This window comes from Neovison vison, chromosome 9 (assembly GCF_020171115.1).
Source record: "Neovison vison isolate M4711 chromosome 9, ASM_NN_V1, whole genome shotgun sequence".
Lineage (NCBI taxonomy): Eukaryota > Metazoa > Chordata > Mammalia > Carnivora > Mustelidae > Neogale > Neogale vison.
The window spans coordinates 91,322,595-91,341,370 of NC_058099.1; positions in this window are offsets into that span (position 1 = coordinate 91,322,595).

Consider the following 18,776-nt stretch of genomic DNA (forward strand, 5'->3'; position numbering starts at 1 on the left):
GGTCATGATCTCAGGGTCATGGGATCTAGCCCCATGTCCTGTTCCTGCTCCGTAGGAAGTCTGCTTGAGATTCTCTCTCTCCCTCTGCTCCCACCCCTACCCCCAACGCTCACACGTGCTCTCTCTCAAATAAATAAATCTTTTAAAACATTTTAAAAATAAAAATTAAATTCAGTCCCTAAAAATACTATCTGCCATATAGATACCTTAAATTAAACTTCTCTTCAGTGTGTAAAAGATGCAAAAGAAGGGACTTTAGACAAGAAAGCAGGGATTGAGGCCTCTAACCATTCAGAAAAAAAACATCTAAACCCTTCTTCACCATGGTAAACCAGTGGGGCATTAGAAAGACATGTAAAGTAAAAAGTATTTACCTAAAACATTCCACATGTACACTTTAGTCAGAAAAACACTTGCATTGTAGGAAAAAACAAGGCATATTTACTTCATCTTTAAGAACTGCTATGTGTATAGACTATGTAAAAAAACAAAGTCAAAATCAGAAAATTAAAATATCTGAGTCTAAAAACACCCATTACCTCATCTTCTTGGCTGCTAGACTAGGGTTTTTCTTTCTTTCTTTTTTAAAAGATTTTATTTATTTATTTGACAGAGAGAGATCACAAGTAGGCAGAGAGGTAGGCAGAGAGATGGGGGGAAAGCAGGCTCCCTGCTGAGCAGAGAACCCGGTGCGGGACTCGATCCCAGGACCCTGAGATCATGACCTGAGCCGAAGGCAGAGGCTTTAACCCACTGAGCCACCCAGGCACCCCTAGACTAGGGTTTTTCTTAGTTGTTATTACCATGAATTTTACTAAGTATTTTCATTCAGTCTGGCGAGGCTCTACATGCCAGGAAGAAACAAGTTCTCAGTGAAGAACTCACCGTCTACTACCCTTAGGACAAGGATGACCCTTCCCTCTGCCGAGACCCCCCACCCCCACCCCAGCACACGCACAGCATCTCCTGCCCTCCTCTGCTTACCCGGGGCACTGCCAGAGGTTCGCATGTCTTCTGCTCTCAGGAAGAAGCTCCCTCTTGTTCAGTGGGGTGATCCCAACCGCGGCCTCCAAAAGAGCCGTGTATTTCTTGTACCTCATCTTGTCTCTCTCAGTACAAGGTCATGTACATTTCGGGCACTCATCAGCGGAAGCACACGAAGCAATCTTTGCACCGCCCCAAGCCCCTGCGTTTTTAGATGCTCTGTGTACCCCTAGCTTGAGCTATTAAACTCTGCAGGGTGGGGTGAGGGAGGTGGCGAGGTGAGGCCAAGCCACAAATAAATAAAAAAAAAAGGAAAGGCTCATTCGGATTTCCCTGCAACGTCAGTATTATATAAGGCTAAAGAATTTTGAATGAAGCACTAATGAAAATGGCAGGACAACCATGGTTCTAAACACAGCAATCTAACGTACACTCCCCAATTAATCCACACATAAATCTGTGACGCTGCTAATCCTTCGAGTACTAATGGCACAGGAGGTGATTTATCTCAAGGTCTGGAAATAATTGGTCCAAAGAGCCTGCCTGCCTCTGGGTGGACAAAAATCAGAAACTGATCTGCTCCTTCTACAAATACCTCTACCCAAAAAGCTGTGCTTTGACAAGTAAGGAGTACCAGTTGTCTGTTTTCTAGCAAGGCATTTCTAAGTGCTATAAACTCCTTGTTTGAGCTGATAGCAAAGATTAATTAATTAATTAATTAATAGAGAAACAATTCTGTTTGGTGTTGTTGTTTTTTTAAAAAGATTTTGTTTATTTATTTGACAGACAGAGATCACAAGTGGGGGGGGGGGCGGACGAAAGCAGGCTCCCCGCAGAGCAGAGAGCCCGATGCGGGGCCCGATCCCAGGACTCTGGGATCATGACCTGAGCCGAAGGCAGAGGCTTAACCCACAGAGCCACCCAGGTGACCCTGTTTGGTTTTTTGTTTTGTTTTGTTTTGTTTTTTATATCTTTTTAAATAACTCTAGAACCCCACATAGGCGAGCTCCCACAGCATTAAAAATACACGGTCTGAAAAAAAAAATTAAAAAAAAAATAATAAAAATAAAAATACACCGTCTGGAGAGGGTCAGACTCAGGCCCCTCCTCAGGGTCGTGAATGTCTCCTCTCAGCTTGGAAGAACTTTCTTGCCCTCTTTCCGTGGGCTGACAGCGGGCCGTCCATCACAGTGGCCCAGCTAAGGAGTCGTGGTACACATGAGCCCGTCTTCCCTGCGGTGAAAATATGACATTCAGCAAAATGCCCCCTTCCTGTCGGAGCTACAAACCAGGGGAGGTAGGACGCCAGGACTATGGGCACACATGTTCCCTGCCACGTGCGAGGGCTCGTCACTAGCTGTTAGGAAGATCTGTACCAACAACAATGTGATGATTTCCTTCGAGCTTCTGAATCCAGCTATGCCGAAGGTCACGGTCATCCCGGGAGATCCCACTTGTACTTTTTATCCAAGTTAATAAATTGACTTCTGTGACATTTCATTTTAGTTGCATTTCTGTCCCTCTGAAGAAGTTCTGACTTATCTATTTATCCCTGACCAATCTCTTCAAGCCTTATTTTTTACCACTGAATCTTCTAGAGGACTTGTGCTGTTCCTTGTCTAAACAGACTCAGACATAAAAGGGAAGTAAAACGGGAGGGAGGCATTATGGGTTAATCCTGATTAACCTAGATATCCGCAGTGAGTAAGTGTCCCAAACTCTTCCCCACCCTCCCCCACCCTCCCAAACCTTGAATCCTTCCTCTTTCCTCAATAGCAAGTTTCTTTGTCTTTTTTTTTTTTTTTTAACCTGAATGACCTAAATCAGCGGTCTCCAAAGTGGGGTGTACACACCAAAAGACCTCGGGGTATGGAAAAAAAAATTAAACCATCTATTTCCTATTTTCTCTCATCCATTAAAAATTTAGCTTGAGTGACTTTGAAACAGTCATAATATTTACTTTGAGAACTAATATATTATAAATTACACTAAGATACGCCAGTTATAAAACTGAGGGTTACTGGAGGGGAGGTGGACCAGGCGATGGGGTAACCGGGTGATGGGCGGTAAAGAGGGCACTTGATGTAATAAGCACTGGGTGTTACATGCAACGGATGAATCATTACATTCTACCCCTAAAACTTATAATACACTATATATTAATTGAGTTTAAATAAAATCTGAAAAATAAATAAAATAATAATAAAAATTTTTTTTAAAGATATGCTAGTTATAAGTTACTGTCATAGGTTGTGTTTTAAAAAGTGAATAGTTGGGGCACCTGGGTGGGTCAGTGGTTAAGCCTCTGCCTTTGGCTCAGGTCATGGTCTCAGGGTCCTGGGATCGATCCCCACATCAGACTCTCTGCTCGACGGGGAGCCTGCTTCCTCCTCTCTCTCTGCCTGCCTCTCTGCCTACTTGTGATCTCTGTCTGTCAAATAGATAAATAAAATCTTAAAAAAAAAAAAAGTGAACAGGGTGGGTCAGTGACTTAAGTAACCCTTCAATCCCTCCTTAAGCCACAGTTTCCCATTTGGAAGATGAGAGGCCTGACCAGACAAATGCAGGGTTATGTTTCAGTACCAACAATAAACTAAGAACTCCGCTTCACTTGCCTGATTATACAATTAATGAAATCCGACCACAACAGAGTGGTGAAAACAAGGGATAAACCACTTGGTCTGGGAATATTTCATTTCCATAGTATTCATGAATATTACTCCCACTGGTTGTTCTGTAAACAATTAGTACCAGTTAGTCACAGGAATTCTTTTATAGGCTGAACTTGGTTTTGCTACAGCTGCCACCGCTGAAAAAAGCTACAATACAGACCTCATTTAATCATACAGGAAGATGTAATTATACTTACACACAACAGTCTTTGTTCTAACAAATTGTATCTCTAATGACGCGTGATAAAAATTACTATACAGCCCTCTCCAATAAGAAACGAAGCCTGAGCTAGCAACAACACAAAAAAATCAAGTTAAACTCGCTACCCACTGGCAGCTGCTTTACTTGGGTGAAAGTGACATGATACTTTATAAATGGCATGTTTTAAAGTTTCGTTTTCTGTAGGAATTTTTTATGCACTTCACATACATCTTATGAAGTGATTCTTATCTATGATGACCTCATACAAAACCAAAATTGGGTCTTTCATGAGGAAGAGAATTCTGCCTTAGCAAATAATTAGAAAGAATCTGCTTTTCTTCCATAAATGAGATTGTCCTGTTTTATAATTTATTTATTTAGCCCTTTAAAAAAAAAAAAGATTTTATTTATTTATTTGACAGATCACAAGTAGGCAGAGAGAGAGAGGAGGAAGCAGGCTCCCTGCTGAGCAGAGAGCTTGATGTGGGGCTCGATCCCAGGGTCCTGAGCTGAAGGCAGAGGCTTTAACCCACTGAGCCACCCAGGTGCCCCTATTTAGCCCTTTTAAAAAATTGTCATCTTGGGGTGCCCCATTAGAAAGAACAAAGTCTAAACTTTCCTCTCTGGCATGCCTGGGTGGCTCCGTCATTAAGCCTGCCTTCAGCTCAGATCATAGTTCCAGGGTCCTGGTTTCTAGCCCCTCATTGAGCCTTCTTCTCCCTTTCCCTCTGCCTGCCACTTTTCCGGCTTGTGCTTACTCTCTCTCTGTCAAATAAATAAATAAAATCTTTAAAAAATAATTGTCATCTATGTGCCAACGCCTTCATAAGAGTACTTAAGGACAATAACACAGAAAACAAAAATCTAGCCAAAATACCCCCATCCAAATATGTACTTATATGGCATTTTCTCTGTAACTCCAGAAACTCTTCAGAAATATGTATTTATTTAGTTAATTCCCTTAGAATTCTAGAAATTCTTTACAACTACAACCATCTGATTAAAAATCACTTATCTATTTAAAAAAACGACTTTAAGTCTACACGATCCAAAAAGGCTTTTAAGTTAGGATACTCAAGGGCACTTTAGCCTGAATGATTAAAGTTGAACATAAAAATTCACAGATCAGACGGGTGTATTCCCTTGATCTGATTATTTCTACTTTATTTCTGCCGGAGGAAAACAGTGGACATCCTTCTTCCCTGGGTATTTTAACCGTTCCTGTGCTTTAGAAGTATACAAGTGGAAATGAACTAATGTCCCAAACGGGCTGTTTTACCGGGTGTGGTCTGCTTTTCAGGGAGCCGGAAAAAGCCCTAACTAAAAGTAGAAGAGGGAGGGAAACCACGATTTCTTTTTTAAAGCTTTACTGCAAATAAACCATATGACTTCATGCATATATTTTCTGCCCCCTTAATACCGTCATATATAATGTATTTTACATATTTGCTACTCAGGTGATCAAAAAGAACACTGGAAGAAAAACAGGCTCCATGATAGAGCAGCATCACCAGAGTTGGCGAACACTAGCTGGGGCTCTCTTAGATTCGCCTGCCTCTGCCCAAACCGGCCTGCTCTCTTCCCAGTCGCCAGAATGCACTCTCTCTGGGGTTTATTTAAACCATTACCTTCAACTGGATGCCACCAAATCCGTGTTCTAATCCTCTCCTTCCACCCAGCCCAGTCCGTGTCTGCAATCGCCCCCTGGCCAGCCCGCAGCCACGACTGCCTCCTGCCCTTTCCTGTTTCCTGCATCCTCCTGGGTTGCCTGACGTGTGACCCAGATGCCATGCTCACCCCGTCCCCTGGTGCCCACTCACACCAGCCCCACCACACGGGCCAAGAGAGCTGTGCGTAAGTGGCAAGACTGGATCTGAGTCCCACCTCTGCTGTTCAACATCTAGTGATCCCCAACAAGTTACATGACCACATGACCCTTCTGAACCTGTTTCATCATCTGTCAAACTCGAGTAAGACCAAAACACAGCGATGGATTTAGTCATGCCCAAGGGTGATGTATATGCGCCCAGCACCTCTCGTCTTGTCCCTCCTTCCCCCTCCGCCATCTGTCCTTCTTCCACTCCCAAGACCTCTTCAAGAAACCTTCCTAGGGGTCCCTGGGTGGCTCAGTGGGTTAAAGCCTCTGCCTTCGGCTCACGTCATGATCCCAGGGTCCTGGGATCGAGCCCCGCATCGGGCTCTCTGCTTGCTTCCTCCTCTCTCTCTGCCTGCCTCTCTGCCTACTTGTGATCTGTCAAATGGATAAATAAAAATCTTTAAAAAAAGAAAGAAAGAAAGAAACCTTCCTAATCCTCACTTCTCTACAGTCAAGCACGGGTGCACTTACAAACTTCTGACCCTCGCACGCAGCCACAACCTCCTTCGACACACAGTTAAAGAACCAGAAAAGCCCAAGACCGAGTGGTGTAGGGAAAAATCAGAGACTGAAAAAAAGTCAGGCTGAAAGGAACAGGAACTCAGGGGCTGGAGTGAGTGATAGAAACCCTGAAAAAGGGGCGCCTGGGTGGCTCCGTGGGTTAAAGTCTCTGCCTTCGGATCAGGTCATGATCTCAGGGTTCTGGGATCGAGCCCCGCATCAGACTCTCTGCTCGGCAGGGAGCCTGTTTCCTCCTCTCTCCTTGCCTGCCTCTCTGCCTACTTGTGATCTCTGTCTCTGCCAAATAAATAAATAAAATCTTAAAATAAAAAAAAGAAAGAAAGAAAGAAACCGTGAAAAAGAGAACACAGGGTCTTGGTGGCCCACTCAGGTGGTACCCAGCAACTACAGAGGCTCTACCTTATAACAGTCCCCAGATTTTTTTTTTAATCTTTTTTTTTTTTTTTAATTTATTTATCTGAGAGAGAGACAGTGAGAAAGAGCATGAGCGATGAGAAGGTCAGAGGGAGAAGCAGACTCCCCACGGAGCTGGGAGCCCGATGCGGGACTCGATCCCAGGACTCCGGGATCATGGCCTGAGCCGAAGGCAGTTGTCCAACCAACTGAGCCACCCAGGCGTTCCCCAGTCCCCAGATTTTTAACCTCCGCTATGGAACAATAGCCAACATTAGAATCACTTAATTAACTACTCCTCCCCAAAAATGTGCATACGTAGTAATCCGTGGATTCCTCATTCCCAAGAAATAAAAAACTTTCCACTCCTCATGTGCAGGAAGTCTGTTCCCAGTTGCTTTTGGAAGAAACTGTTCTTGTTATGTTTCTACTCTTAACCTAGAGTTGTAGGATTCTAGAGGTTCTCTTGCTTGGGCACAGATGAGCGAGGAGGCACAGAATTTAGAACGCTGACAGGAGCTGGCTTGAGTCAAGAAGGGCTTGCCATTAGTCGGGTTAGGGTATCTGCTCTGCAACTTCAGGAAAGGGGCAGAGTCTCTGGAACTTGGCTGGAAAAGCTCGGAACGCTGAGATACAGCGGTCAGCTGCCCGCAGCTGGGAAGCGAGGTTCACACAATCCCACCACCCCCTGCTAACACAGCCCTCCACCCCCAGCATGAACTGGGGCGCCACACTGCCCAGGACTGAAGTCCAGCTCCCCATCTAACTAGCTCTGTGATCTTGGTTAAGTCACTGAATCTCCCTTTGCCTCAGTTTTTTCATCTGCAAATGAGGTTAATAATAGCGCTGACCTCATAGGGTTGTTTGAAAAATGAAATCAGTTATCCTCTGTAAAGCATTCAGCTCATGTAACACACAGCCCATAGCACATACCACATAAGTGTGCGTTAACTTCTTTTCCTCCCCCTACCACGCCTGCCCCCAGACAGGGCTAGGCTACTCCTCCTTCTGCCCTCGCGAATACTTTCTGCTTCAGTCTATCAAAACTGGAAACACAGAGTTTACATTATGTGTTTAAGCATTTGCAGAGGATAGGGTGGGTCCTCTGGGCCATGGAAGGAGATTAATTACAGGAAAGGAGGAGTCCTGGCGTTCGAGAAGGGTTGACTTCCACATTGATGGGGACCGGCCCCAGCGCTCGGCAGGAGCGGTCCACCTGGCTGTCAGATACGGGTCCGGTTCCAGGCGGATCCCTGCTCAGTGACCACGGCTGTGGCTGAGCTGGACACACAGCCTCAGAGCGGGGCCCCATGGAGGAGCCTCGTCCAGCCCTGAAGCTACAGTCCTGGTGAACCCAGAGGACACAGGGGAGCTGAAGGCAGAACGACCCGATTATGTGACCCCCAGGCTCGCTGTGCCGGGATATGAGGGGGAGAAGGTGGACTGTGCTGTGACAGCTGCTGTTTAAACGGTTCACCTGGTTTCAGGCAGAATTTCTTGGGCTGCCTGAGTGAGTATTTCGAGGGCTGCTGTGACAAAGTTCACAGACTAGGGAGCTTAACCAACAGAAATCTTACAATTTACTCAGCTCATGGTTCTGGAGGCTGGGACCAAGGTGTAGACAGGTTGGTTTGTTCTAGGATCACGACGCAGGCTTCTGTCCTTGGCTTGTGGAAGGCTGTCTTCTCCCGGTGACTTTACACTGTGCACATCTGTGTCCAAGCGTCCTTCTCTTATAAGGACACCAGTCATATTGGGTTAGGGCCCACCCTAACGACCTCATTTTAACTGGATTACCTCTGTAAAGACCCTATCTCCAAATACGGTCACATTCTCAAGGACGAGGCATCAGGACTCCAACATGTGAATTTGGGGGGCGGTGGGGGATGCGATTCAACTCATAACACTGCCTAAAGTGAGAAAACTGTAAAACTCTGATCAGGTTTTGCCCTGTGATGTTAAAAGACAAAAGCCCAGAAGTACCTGGTGGCCCGGACATGTCCAGCCTGCGATTTGGTCCTGCCCAGGCTTCATAACAAGCCATCTAGGAAAAAAATCTTCCATGTTCAACATGCACCAATGTCTGATACTGTGAGAATGAGCCGGCCTCTGGTAGCAGAAGCTGAATCCCTTAAAACGAGAGCTCAAAACTGTATCACACGTGCCCAACGGAGAAAGACTGAGGCCAGCAGACAGCACTCTGCCCCTGTGGGAAGTCAGTGCAAGGGTCTGCTGTACCTGCCGGGGACCACTTACTCAGGATCGGCTTCTCGTTTAAAACCTTCCTATGGGGCGCCTGGGTGGCTCAGTGGTCAAGTGTCTGCCTTCAGCTCAGGTCATGATCCCAGGGTCCTGGGATCGAGCCCCACATCGGGCTCTCTGCTCAGCGGGGAGCCTGCTTCCCCCCTCTCTCTCTGCCTGCCTCTCTGCCTACTTGTGATCTCTCTCTGTCAAATGGATAAATAAAATCTTTTCAAAACAATAAATAAGTAAAACCTTCCTATAGCGGCCCCTTGGTGGCTCAGTGGGTTAAAGCCTCTGCCTTCAGCTCAGGTTGTGGTCCCAGGGCCGTGGGATTGAGCCCCACATGGCGGGAAGCCTGCTTCTCCCTTTCCCACTTACCCTGCTTGTGATCCCTCTCTCACTCTCTCTTTCTGTCAAATAAATAAATAAAATCTTTTAAAAACTAAAATAAAAAAATTTAAAAAGCAATCCTCACTATAAAATATTTTGAAGCTATCCTAAATTTTTATTTAAAAAAGTTTCTTTTACGTAACTGGTTCTGCTTTTTCCCAAATTGTATCGTGATGGTATTACAAAGCTGAGAGTACCTGTTGCCATCATGTAATTATTCTCATTACACTGTACACGCTACTAACAATAAAAAGCAGATTTTAATTTGATGACTCAGCCCACTATTTCCTAAACAATAGATTTTTTTGTGAGCACCAGTCACTGGAAACATTTGAAATAGGAAAACACTTCTCTCCACCATCGGTTCTATGTACCATAGGAAAAGTAAGAGACAGTTTCTTGTTGGGCTCAACACATTTTTAACTGGCTTCAAAATATTATGTTTTTACAGGTCTGTCTCCCTGAGTGTTCTGTAATGGCCTGGAAGGTAGGTACAATGTCCTATTCATTTTTGAATCTCTAGTACTTCTTGCTCAGGAACCAGCATATGAAAGATACCCATTAATACTGGGTTTTACTTCCTTATTAAGAGGGAGCAAGGTGGGGCACCTAGGTGGCTCAGTCATTACGCGTCTGCCTTTGGCTCGGGTCATGATCCCAGGGTCATGGGATCAAGCTGCACATTGGGGCTCCCTGCTCAGCGGGAAGCAAGCTTCTCCCCTCTCCCACTCCCCCTGGCCCCCGCTGTGTTTCCTCTCTCGCTGTCTCTCTCTCTTTCAAATAAATACATAAAATCTTTCAAAAAAGAAAAAAAAAATGGGGGGGGGGGTGGCAGCGAGGCATAATGGTTAGGACCCTGCCCTCGAGAACCAGACTGCATGTGTTTGAATCCCAGCTTCGCACTTAATTAGCTGAGTGGCCTCGGCAAGTCTCTTAAATTCTCTGAGTCTCAAGGGGATCCCCCCTCAAGGGGATGATAATAGCACCCACTTGTAAGGATTGGGGGAGAATGAAATTTTATGAACACACACAAAGCTCTTGGGGCCTGGCCCATAGGAAGTGCTACTGCTCTCTACTCAGCAAATACTTACTGGTCCAGGTTCAATGGACTATGTTTGTCTGAAATTCTGAAATTGAAGCCCTAATCCCCCGGGTGATGGTGCGTGGAGGTGGGGTGTTTGGGAGGTAAATTCGATTTAGATGAGGTCATGAAGGCAGGATAATGTCATCCTAGGAAGAGGAGGAGTGAGATCATGGTCTCTGTCCGTGCTCATACACCCAGGAAAAACCATGGGAGTACACAGTGAGAAGGTGGCCTTCTGCAAGCCAGGAAGAGGGCCCGCACCAAGAACCCCACTCTGCTGGGACCCTTCTCTCACTCTCCCAGCCTCCAAAACTGTGAAAAATAAATGTCTGTGTAAGTGCCCCAGTCGATGGCCTCCTGTTACGGAAGCCTGAATGGACTAAGGTCTTAGACCCAGCTCAGACAGGTCTTTCGGCTCCATGGGTGCCACCCCCCAATCAGCTCTGGGTTCCTAAACCCATTCTCAGTGCTCTGGCGTGGACCGCTTCGACTCCCCAAGTGTCCACTGAGATCTCCTCTCGGTCCTGCCCTTTGGCAGCTGTGGCGCCACTAGCCTTTGATCTGCCTATCTATTCCCATCTGGAGGACTCCTGGCTCTCCTGGTATGGCCCCTGCCTGACCAGTCCGTCCAGCCTCCAGCATCGTCCAGGGCGAGGGCACACAGCTCAGGGCATCAGCATTCGGACTGCGTCTGTCTCCCTATTCTAGCCGCCCGTGTGCCTGCAGCTGGGCCGTGTCACTCCTCGGTATCTAATTACATATTTGTATTTACTTGTTTACCATCCGCCTTCCCGTCCAGACTGTAAGCTCTGCTGTGAGGGCAGAGGCCTATCTTGTTGACGCTGTCCATTTCCTACTGAGTTTCTAGTCGAACCCAACACTCACTCATTCATTCACTCCCTGGACAACCACTGAGCCACTCCCTGTCCAACACTGATTGACGATGGACGTACAGACCAAACCCAGGCTCCCTGACCTCCAGAATCCCCCAGTCTAATGGAGGGAGGGACAACTGTATGCTGTAATAGGGACATGAGTGACTTTGGGGCGAGAGAGAGAGGGGACAATTCAGTCTGAGCATCCTGGCTTGGAAAAACCTTCACAGGTAAGGTACTCGGGTTAGGTCTTAACAAAATGCAGATGTCTACTTAGGCTGACAAAAAGATCCGAAGCATCTCGGGCAGACAGGAAAGTAACCCCAAGGGCCAGAAAAGCACAACAGCGAAGAGCGTTCCCAGACCAGTAAGCAGAGTGAGCACTGCTGAGTCCAGGGCCGGAGGGAGGCAGTGCAGAGTGTACACAGAGCCTCCCCCGTGCCTAGACGCCACGAAACCATCATGTAGCGAACATGTTCACTGATCCAAGCACTGAGATATGAGTTCTACATGCATTTACCTTGTTTGATTTTCACAACTAGCTTAAGACGTGGTTATAACGTCTCCCTGTTTTCAGATGGAGACAGTCAGGCACCACGTGACTAAGCAGTTTGCCCACGGCCACACTGGCAGTAAGTTGTAGAGGTGTGATTCCTACCCAGGCTGGCCTGATTGTAAAACTCATGCTTTCTTACACCCACTAAGCCTGGGTAGGTGCCTTGGGCCTTTGGTATGTCGCCATCATAATGAAATGTAATTGCCACTTACTTGTCGCCCTCTAGAAGGTGGGTCTCATGAGGGCAGAGACTCTGCTGTGCTCACTGCTATGTCTCTAGGACCTGGCACATTGCCCGGTAGAGTACAGGCATTAAGAGTGTGTGTTAGGAATATATCAGTGAGGGGCGCCTGGGTGGCTCAGTGGGTTAAAACCTCTGCCTTCGGCTCAGGTCATGATCCCAGGGTCCTGGGATCGAGTCGACATCGGGCTCCCTGCTCAGTGGGAAAGCCTGCTTCTTCTCCCTCTCCCACTCCTCCTGCTTGTGTTTCTTCTCTCGCTGTGTATCTCTCTGTCAAATAAATAAACAAAATCTTAAAAAAAAAAAAAAAAAAAGGATACCTGAGTTCATGGGGGGAGTGACTCCTGATCTCAAAGTCGTGAGTTCAAGCCCCACACTGGAGGTAGAGATTACTTTTTTTAAAAGATTCTATTTATTAGGGAGAGAGAGTCGGGCTGGGAGGAACAGAGGGAGAGGGAGAGAAAGAATCCCAAGCAGACTCCCCGCTGAGTGTGGAGTCCCAGGCAGAGCTAGATCTCGCGACGGTGAGACCACAACCCCAGCCGAAATGGAGTCCGGATGCTCAACCGACTGAGCCACCCAGGACCCCCGAGATGTTTGTTTGTTTTTAAAGTAATAATGAAATGAATGAATGAACAGGGCTTTGAACTCTTTTCTAATGTGCACTACTGCCCTTCTTTGTCCCTTCGGTGAAGGAATCCTAGAAATCATTCTTAAACCAAGATCTGTGTGCAAACCGCAAGTTCACTTCTGCCCCCTCTCACTTTGGTCAGACCGAGAAAAGCTCCTGCGGCGCTGGACTGGACTCAAGCCGCACGGGCAGACCCCTCCCCAAGCACAGGGGCTTCTGCCACCGCCCTCCCCTTCCACCCTCATCCCGTCCGTGCACAAACACTCAACACCCTTCGGAAGGATGCTTAGAAGCTTGGCCCTCGGCCGGAGTCTGGAAACCGGGACTTGGTGAAGGCTCCCACCATTCCCAGGGCCAATGAGAGGGCCTCACTCTCCCTAAACTGTTTGCACAAACAGTGTAATCCATCCTAACACCAGCTTTCCTCTGGGGAACCTGAACTTCTGGTACCTGCTCTGCAGAGAATGCCGACGGAGCAAGTCCCAGACTCGGCTCTGGGCGCCTCCTCCTCCCTTTGCTGATTTCCCGTTGGATCCCTGACTGTAATCATCACCGCGATCACTCTGTGCTAAGTCCTCTGAGTCCTCCTACCCACCACTGAAACTGGGGGTCGTCCTCGGGATGCCAAGACACTGTCTCTGCACAGGAGCAGCCTTGCGAAATGTTCCTGTCCAGTCCTGTCTGCGAAAGGAGGAGAGGCCACAGGGGCCGGGCTGGAATGCAAAGGTGTGCACTGGCTGAGTAGGATCGGGGACAGACAGACAAGTCCGAATAGATGGGGCTAACTCAGCCCCTGGCCGACCAGCAAGTGCCAGGCAGAGCCGAGCAGCTAGTTCACAGCCACTGACCGTGAACCCTCTCCTCTACTAAGGACAGGTTCTCCCAAATGATAACCTAGAACACTCTGGGCAGTGTTTGGCTTTCTTCCAAAACTCAAGAGATGCTCTACATCCTCAGATACAATGAAGATTCCTTTAAAATTAAATGTGAAAATAACATGAGGGCATGTTTGTCTGGACGGCATGAAACCAGCAGGAAGAGTGGAGCACAGCTCAGCTGCGGAAGAGCCCAGAGCACTGGGCAGCCACCGTCCTTCTTGGCTTTCTCTTCTGTAGCAAAGCTGACCTTCATAACCCAGACGTCAGCACCCACGCTCTGAATCGGCTTATCCCCAGTCACACTAAGGAGACTGGACACATACTTGCACAGATCCTAAAGCTATTAGGCTGAGCGGCAAATACATGAAGGGAAGAGAAGTAAAATTCGAGGCCACTACCTGCATAAAGGGCTCTTGCTCCAGGCTGACAAGGCTCACCTTGCTTGGTTCTAGGCTGAGTGTGATTGGTGGTGACAGGCAAGAAGAGGGAGAGGGGTCAGTTCTGACTCCAGGACTGTGGCTGGAAGGACTAAAGGTCTGATGAGGAAAGTTCGCACTTGACCCTGTGGTCCCCAAGCAGCACTTCCCACCGCCAGGTAACGCTGGGCTTCCTGGAAGGGGTGGGAAGGCCAGGCCTACAGCTACAGCACCCACTAGCCAGTGACAGCCCTGTGCCTCCCTCCTCTGCAACCAACGCCCCAGACATGCCCCTACTCCCCAGTTTACATGGAGTTCATGGGTCCCAGCTGGCTTTGGTCTCCTCAGAGCCTTCTGGGCCTGCTTTCCCTATCCCAGAGGCTTCTCTTCCTCCAGCCACCCCCGCCCACCATATCCCTACATTTCAGCTACCGGCACCTGTGTCTGCCTCCCTCGGATGCTACCCCCTTCCCTGGCTCCACCAAGCTCCTGTCTGCCCAGGAACCCCAGCTGCCCTCCAGCTCTGTCCCTTCCCCCACTCTCGCTCCAATCTGACATTTCCAAATGCCTCCCAACCACTGGTTCTCCACACACAAGCCCCAGCCCAGCAGCATCAGCGCTGCCGGAAAACTCCTTAGATAGACAGATTCTCAAGCCCCACCCCGACCTACCAAGTTGGAAGCTAAAAACGGGGAGCGGGCTGCGGATCTGTGTTTGGACAAGCCGTCCGGGGGATCCAGACGCAGCCAGTGCTTGGGAACCACCACCCTCCACACTCCACCTGCTTCTCCTGTGGCTGTCTCCAACAATTCTCCAACGTTTCCAAATCCAGCCTAACTCCCTATTTCTCACAACACCGCCTACCTTTACCAATAATGCAGGGACAAAACAGCACAACCCAAGTTCGATATGGCAGTCTTCCAAAATGCAACAGGTATTTTTAAAATCCATGACGAACTTGTGATTGTAGAGCGTGAAGGTAATTCTCTGCATTAGGATGGTGCACAACACTGCCGGGCAGCTTGGGAAAGAAAAAACAGAATGAACTACCTCATGCAAAATATCTATCAGTGTAGCCTGCATGGGGTACAGGAATACAGACAATATATTGTATATAAAAACAATGTATTAATAGTATTTTTCTGTGAAGGGGCAGATGGAGAAGGAGAAAGAGAATCTTAAGCAGGCTCCATGCACAGTGCAGAGCTGGACATGGGGCTCGACCTCACAACCCTTGAGACCGTGACCTGAGCTGAAATCAAGAGTCGGACGCTTAACCGACTGAGCCACGCGGCGGTCCCAATAAGGTTATTTTTTAACGGCCTAAAGCAAGAAGAGAATTACAGATTCAGTTACCTAAAAAGTATTAGGTACCTCAAATAGGTAGCTTCTTCTGTCTTTTTTGCATTAAAAATTTCTCCCAAATGAAAATAAGAGATAGATTTCTATCTTTTTAAAATTTACAAGCACTTTTACAAATAAGGTTCGTTGCAGTCCTTACTGTAATCTTTTTTTTTTTTTTTAGATTTTATTTATTTATTTGACAGACAGAGATCACAAGTAGAGAGGCAGGCAGAGAGAGGAGGAACAGGCTCCCTGCGGAGCAGCAAGCTTGATGCGGATACGGGGCTTGATCCCAGAATCCTGGGATCATGACCCCAGCGGAAGGCAGAGGCTTTAACCCACGGAGCCACCCAAACGCCCCTCCTTACTGTAATCTTAAAGGGAGATAATTATGCCCCTAGCTCTGTGTTTCAGAATGTGGACACTCAGAGTCTCTGAGCTGTTCTGGGCAGATGTCAGTCCTGCACTAGACCCTGTGCCCTTCCTTCAGGACTTCTCTCGGGATGCCACACAGACACTGACTGGCCAATCTGCAGAGATGGCAAGGCTGACTGAGGTCAGTAAGGAGAATGCCCACGTCTCGCCCAGCCACAATAATGCTACATTCAAGCCAAGGATTATCTAACTCCTCACTCATCACAGGTCTTGTGGTACCGTGGAAAGAATCCTTCAATTTTAAATCATTTGCTCTTTGGGAATTTATTTCAGTTTTGGCTCATCTTTTTATTTGCCTAAGGACCTAGTGTATTGTAGTACCTGATATTCTAAAAGATATTAATGAATACATAGCTTCTTGGAGGTGAAGGGGAGTTTGTAGGCAGGGATGATCCTATGTGGAAGAACAACGGAAAGAGCTATGGTCTAGAGTAGGAACACCACAACTGGCTTCAGTTTTCTCATCTGTAAAATGGGGGTAAAAGAACTACCTCGCTCAAGGTCATTATAAAGATTTAATGAGAATGTATCTGAAAGTACCTTAATTTGCAGTAGGCATGGACTCTATGCCCAGTAGTCCAATGCCTTGATCTCTCCTATGGAGACCAGTGGGTTCTTTCAAACATTCAGGATACTGAACCTCAGATCTTGAGAATGATGACGTCATCCATTTTTACTAACCTCCCTAAATGACTCCCCTGGCATCACTGAAAAAACGATTCACTGAACACATTCTGAGGAATTTTTTCCTCATGTATGGACTACAAACATCATTTGTGGGTGGCCTCGGTGGCTCAGTGGGTTAAGCCACTGCCTTCGGCTCAGGTCATGATCTCAGGGTCCTGGGATCAAGCCCCACATTGGGCTCTCTGCTCAGCAGGGAGCCTGCTTCCCCCTCTCCCTCTGCCTGCCTCTCTGTCTACTTGTGGTCTCTCTCTGTGTCAAATAAATAAATAAAATCTTTAAAAACAAAACAAAACAGCATTTGTTTACCAAATAAAACTCTGAACCATATTGCTATTTCAGAAGAGAACGCAGCGGAAGAAAGGAAACCTTTTCTCTTCAGCCTTCCTACAATTACGAGGGGACAACAATCTGAATTTCTGTGAGTACAAGAATTTCGTCAAGAGGGAGAATTTTTGTCTAACCTTGCCCATTTAAATTATCTTTTATTCATCATTTCAAAGGGATTTTTTTCAGGCAAAGGAAGCTGTAAGTTCCTGTCTACAAGTCGATAGATTCTTTCTGATAAAAGTCTTAACACAGGAAAAGTCAAGTGTCTTAGTAAAAGAAAAAAGAATGTTGGGAAGAAGCTGAAGGATCTCCCACTCGTCAGCTAGTCAGTAAATCTTCCCAATATTCTTGAACACTTACATATTCGAAATCACATTCTTTTTTTTTTTTTTTTAGAAATTTTTAAACTAATTTTTAAAATTTTATTTTTAAGTAATTTCTTTTTTTAAAAAAAAATATTTTACTTATTTATTTATGTGACAGAGAGAGAGATCAAGGCAGAGAGGCAGGCAGAGAGAGGAAGAAGCAGGCTCCCTGCGGAGCAGAGAGCCCCATGTGGGGCCCGATCCCAGGACCCTGGGATATGACCTGAGCCGAAGGCAGAGGCTTTAACCCACTGAGTCACCCAGGCTCCCCTATTTTTAAGTAATTTCTACACCTAACATGGGGGGACCCCAACTCACAAACCCCAGGAATGGCACGCTCTCCCTGCAGAGCTAGCCAGGCACCCTGAACCCCCACATCCTTGATCCGTAACAATGAGGCTCTTAGCTCATGGATGAAACCACTCTTATTAGTTTGCCAATTCACACTTGTGTTCGCACTGAAATGCATGTCCTCACGTCCCAAGCTGGACAATTTTAAGCAGATGCAGGCAAATGACTTTCATTATTCCCAGGCTTTCCTCAATTATAAGAACATTCTCACAACTAGAAATAATGTCGTTGGACCATTGGACTCATTCAGCATGAAAGCAGAAACAAAATACGTAGTTTGGGATATTTGGGAAAATTATTTCAAATCTGCTTTTTTTTTTTTTTTAAGATTTTATTTATTTATTTGACAGAGAGAGATCACAAAGAGGCAGAGAGGCAGGCAGAGAGAGAGGGGAAGCAGGCTCCCTGCTGAGCAGAGAGCCGGATGTGGGACTTGATCCCAGGACCCTGAGACCATGACCTGAGCTGAAGGCAGCAGCTTTAACCCACTGAGCCGCCCAGGCGCACTCAAATCTGCTTTCTGAAGTCTTGCTGTGACCTCCTCCTTGCTGTGACCTCCTCCTTTAAGCAACAACTTTTTCCTTAAGGTTTATTCCAAGTACTTTCAAAAATGTTTCTGAGTCATTGTGGAAAAAATAAACTATATATATATATATATATATATATATATATATATATATACACACACACAAGCTACCTAAAATAAAGCCAGTCAAAGGAAGCATAGAGATAAATGTCACCGGGCATCTAGTTATTCATGTGCATATAGTCTGAGCCCTGAGTCTAGTCCATTCTTTTGGAGCCAAAACAAAAAGGAAACCCTCCTGGGTTTCTGACTGTCTCTATTAAAAGAAAGCACATGCACTCCGAAAACCTGGCGCTCCGGTGCCGTGTCCACAGAACAGTGACCCAGGAATCTCTACATGTTTATACAAACTCTGTGAACATGATCTTCCTTTTACTTTACATTCCGATCCAGCCTTTCTCCACCCTACAAAATATATCATTTAAAATATCCAGGGGACGCCTGGGTGGCTCAGTTGGTTAAAATATCCAGAATTTGCGGGGCTGGAAAGAGGGGAGAATGGGCTATGGTTTAATGGGTAGCGTTTTTGTTCCGAACCATGAAAAAGTTCTGGAAACGAAGAGTTGGGATGGTTGCGCTGTCAGTGTACTTAATGTTCCCGAATCTTACACTTAAAAGGGTTTAAATGCTGAATTTCATGATATGTATATTTTATCATAGTAATAACAGAGAAGGGGGTGGGAGAATGGAGTAACTGGGGACGGACAGTAAGGAGGG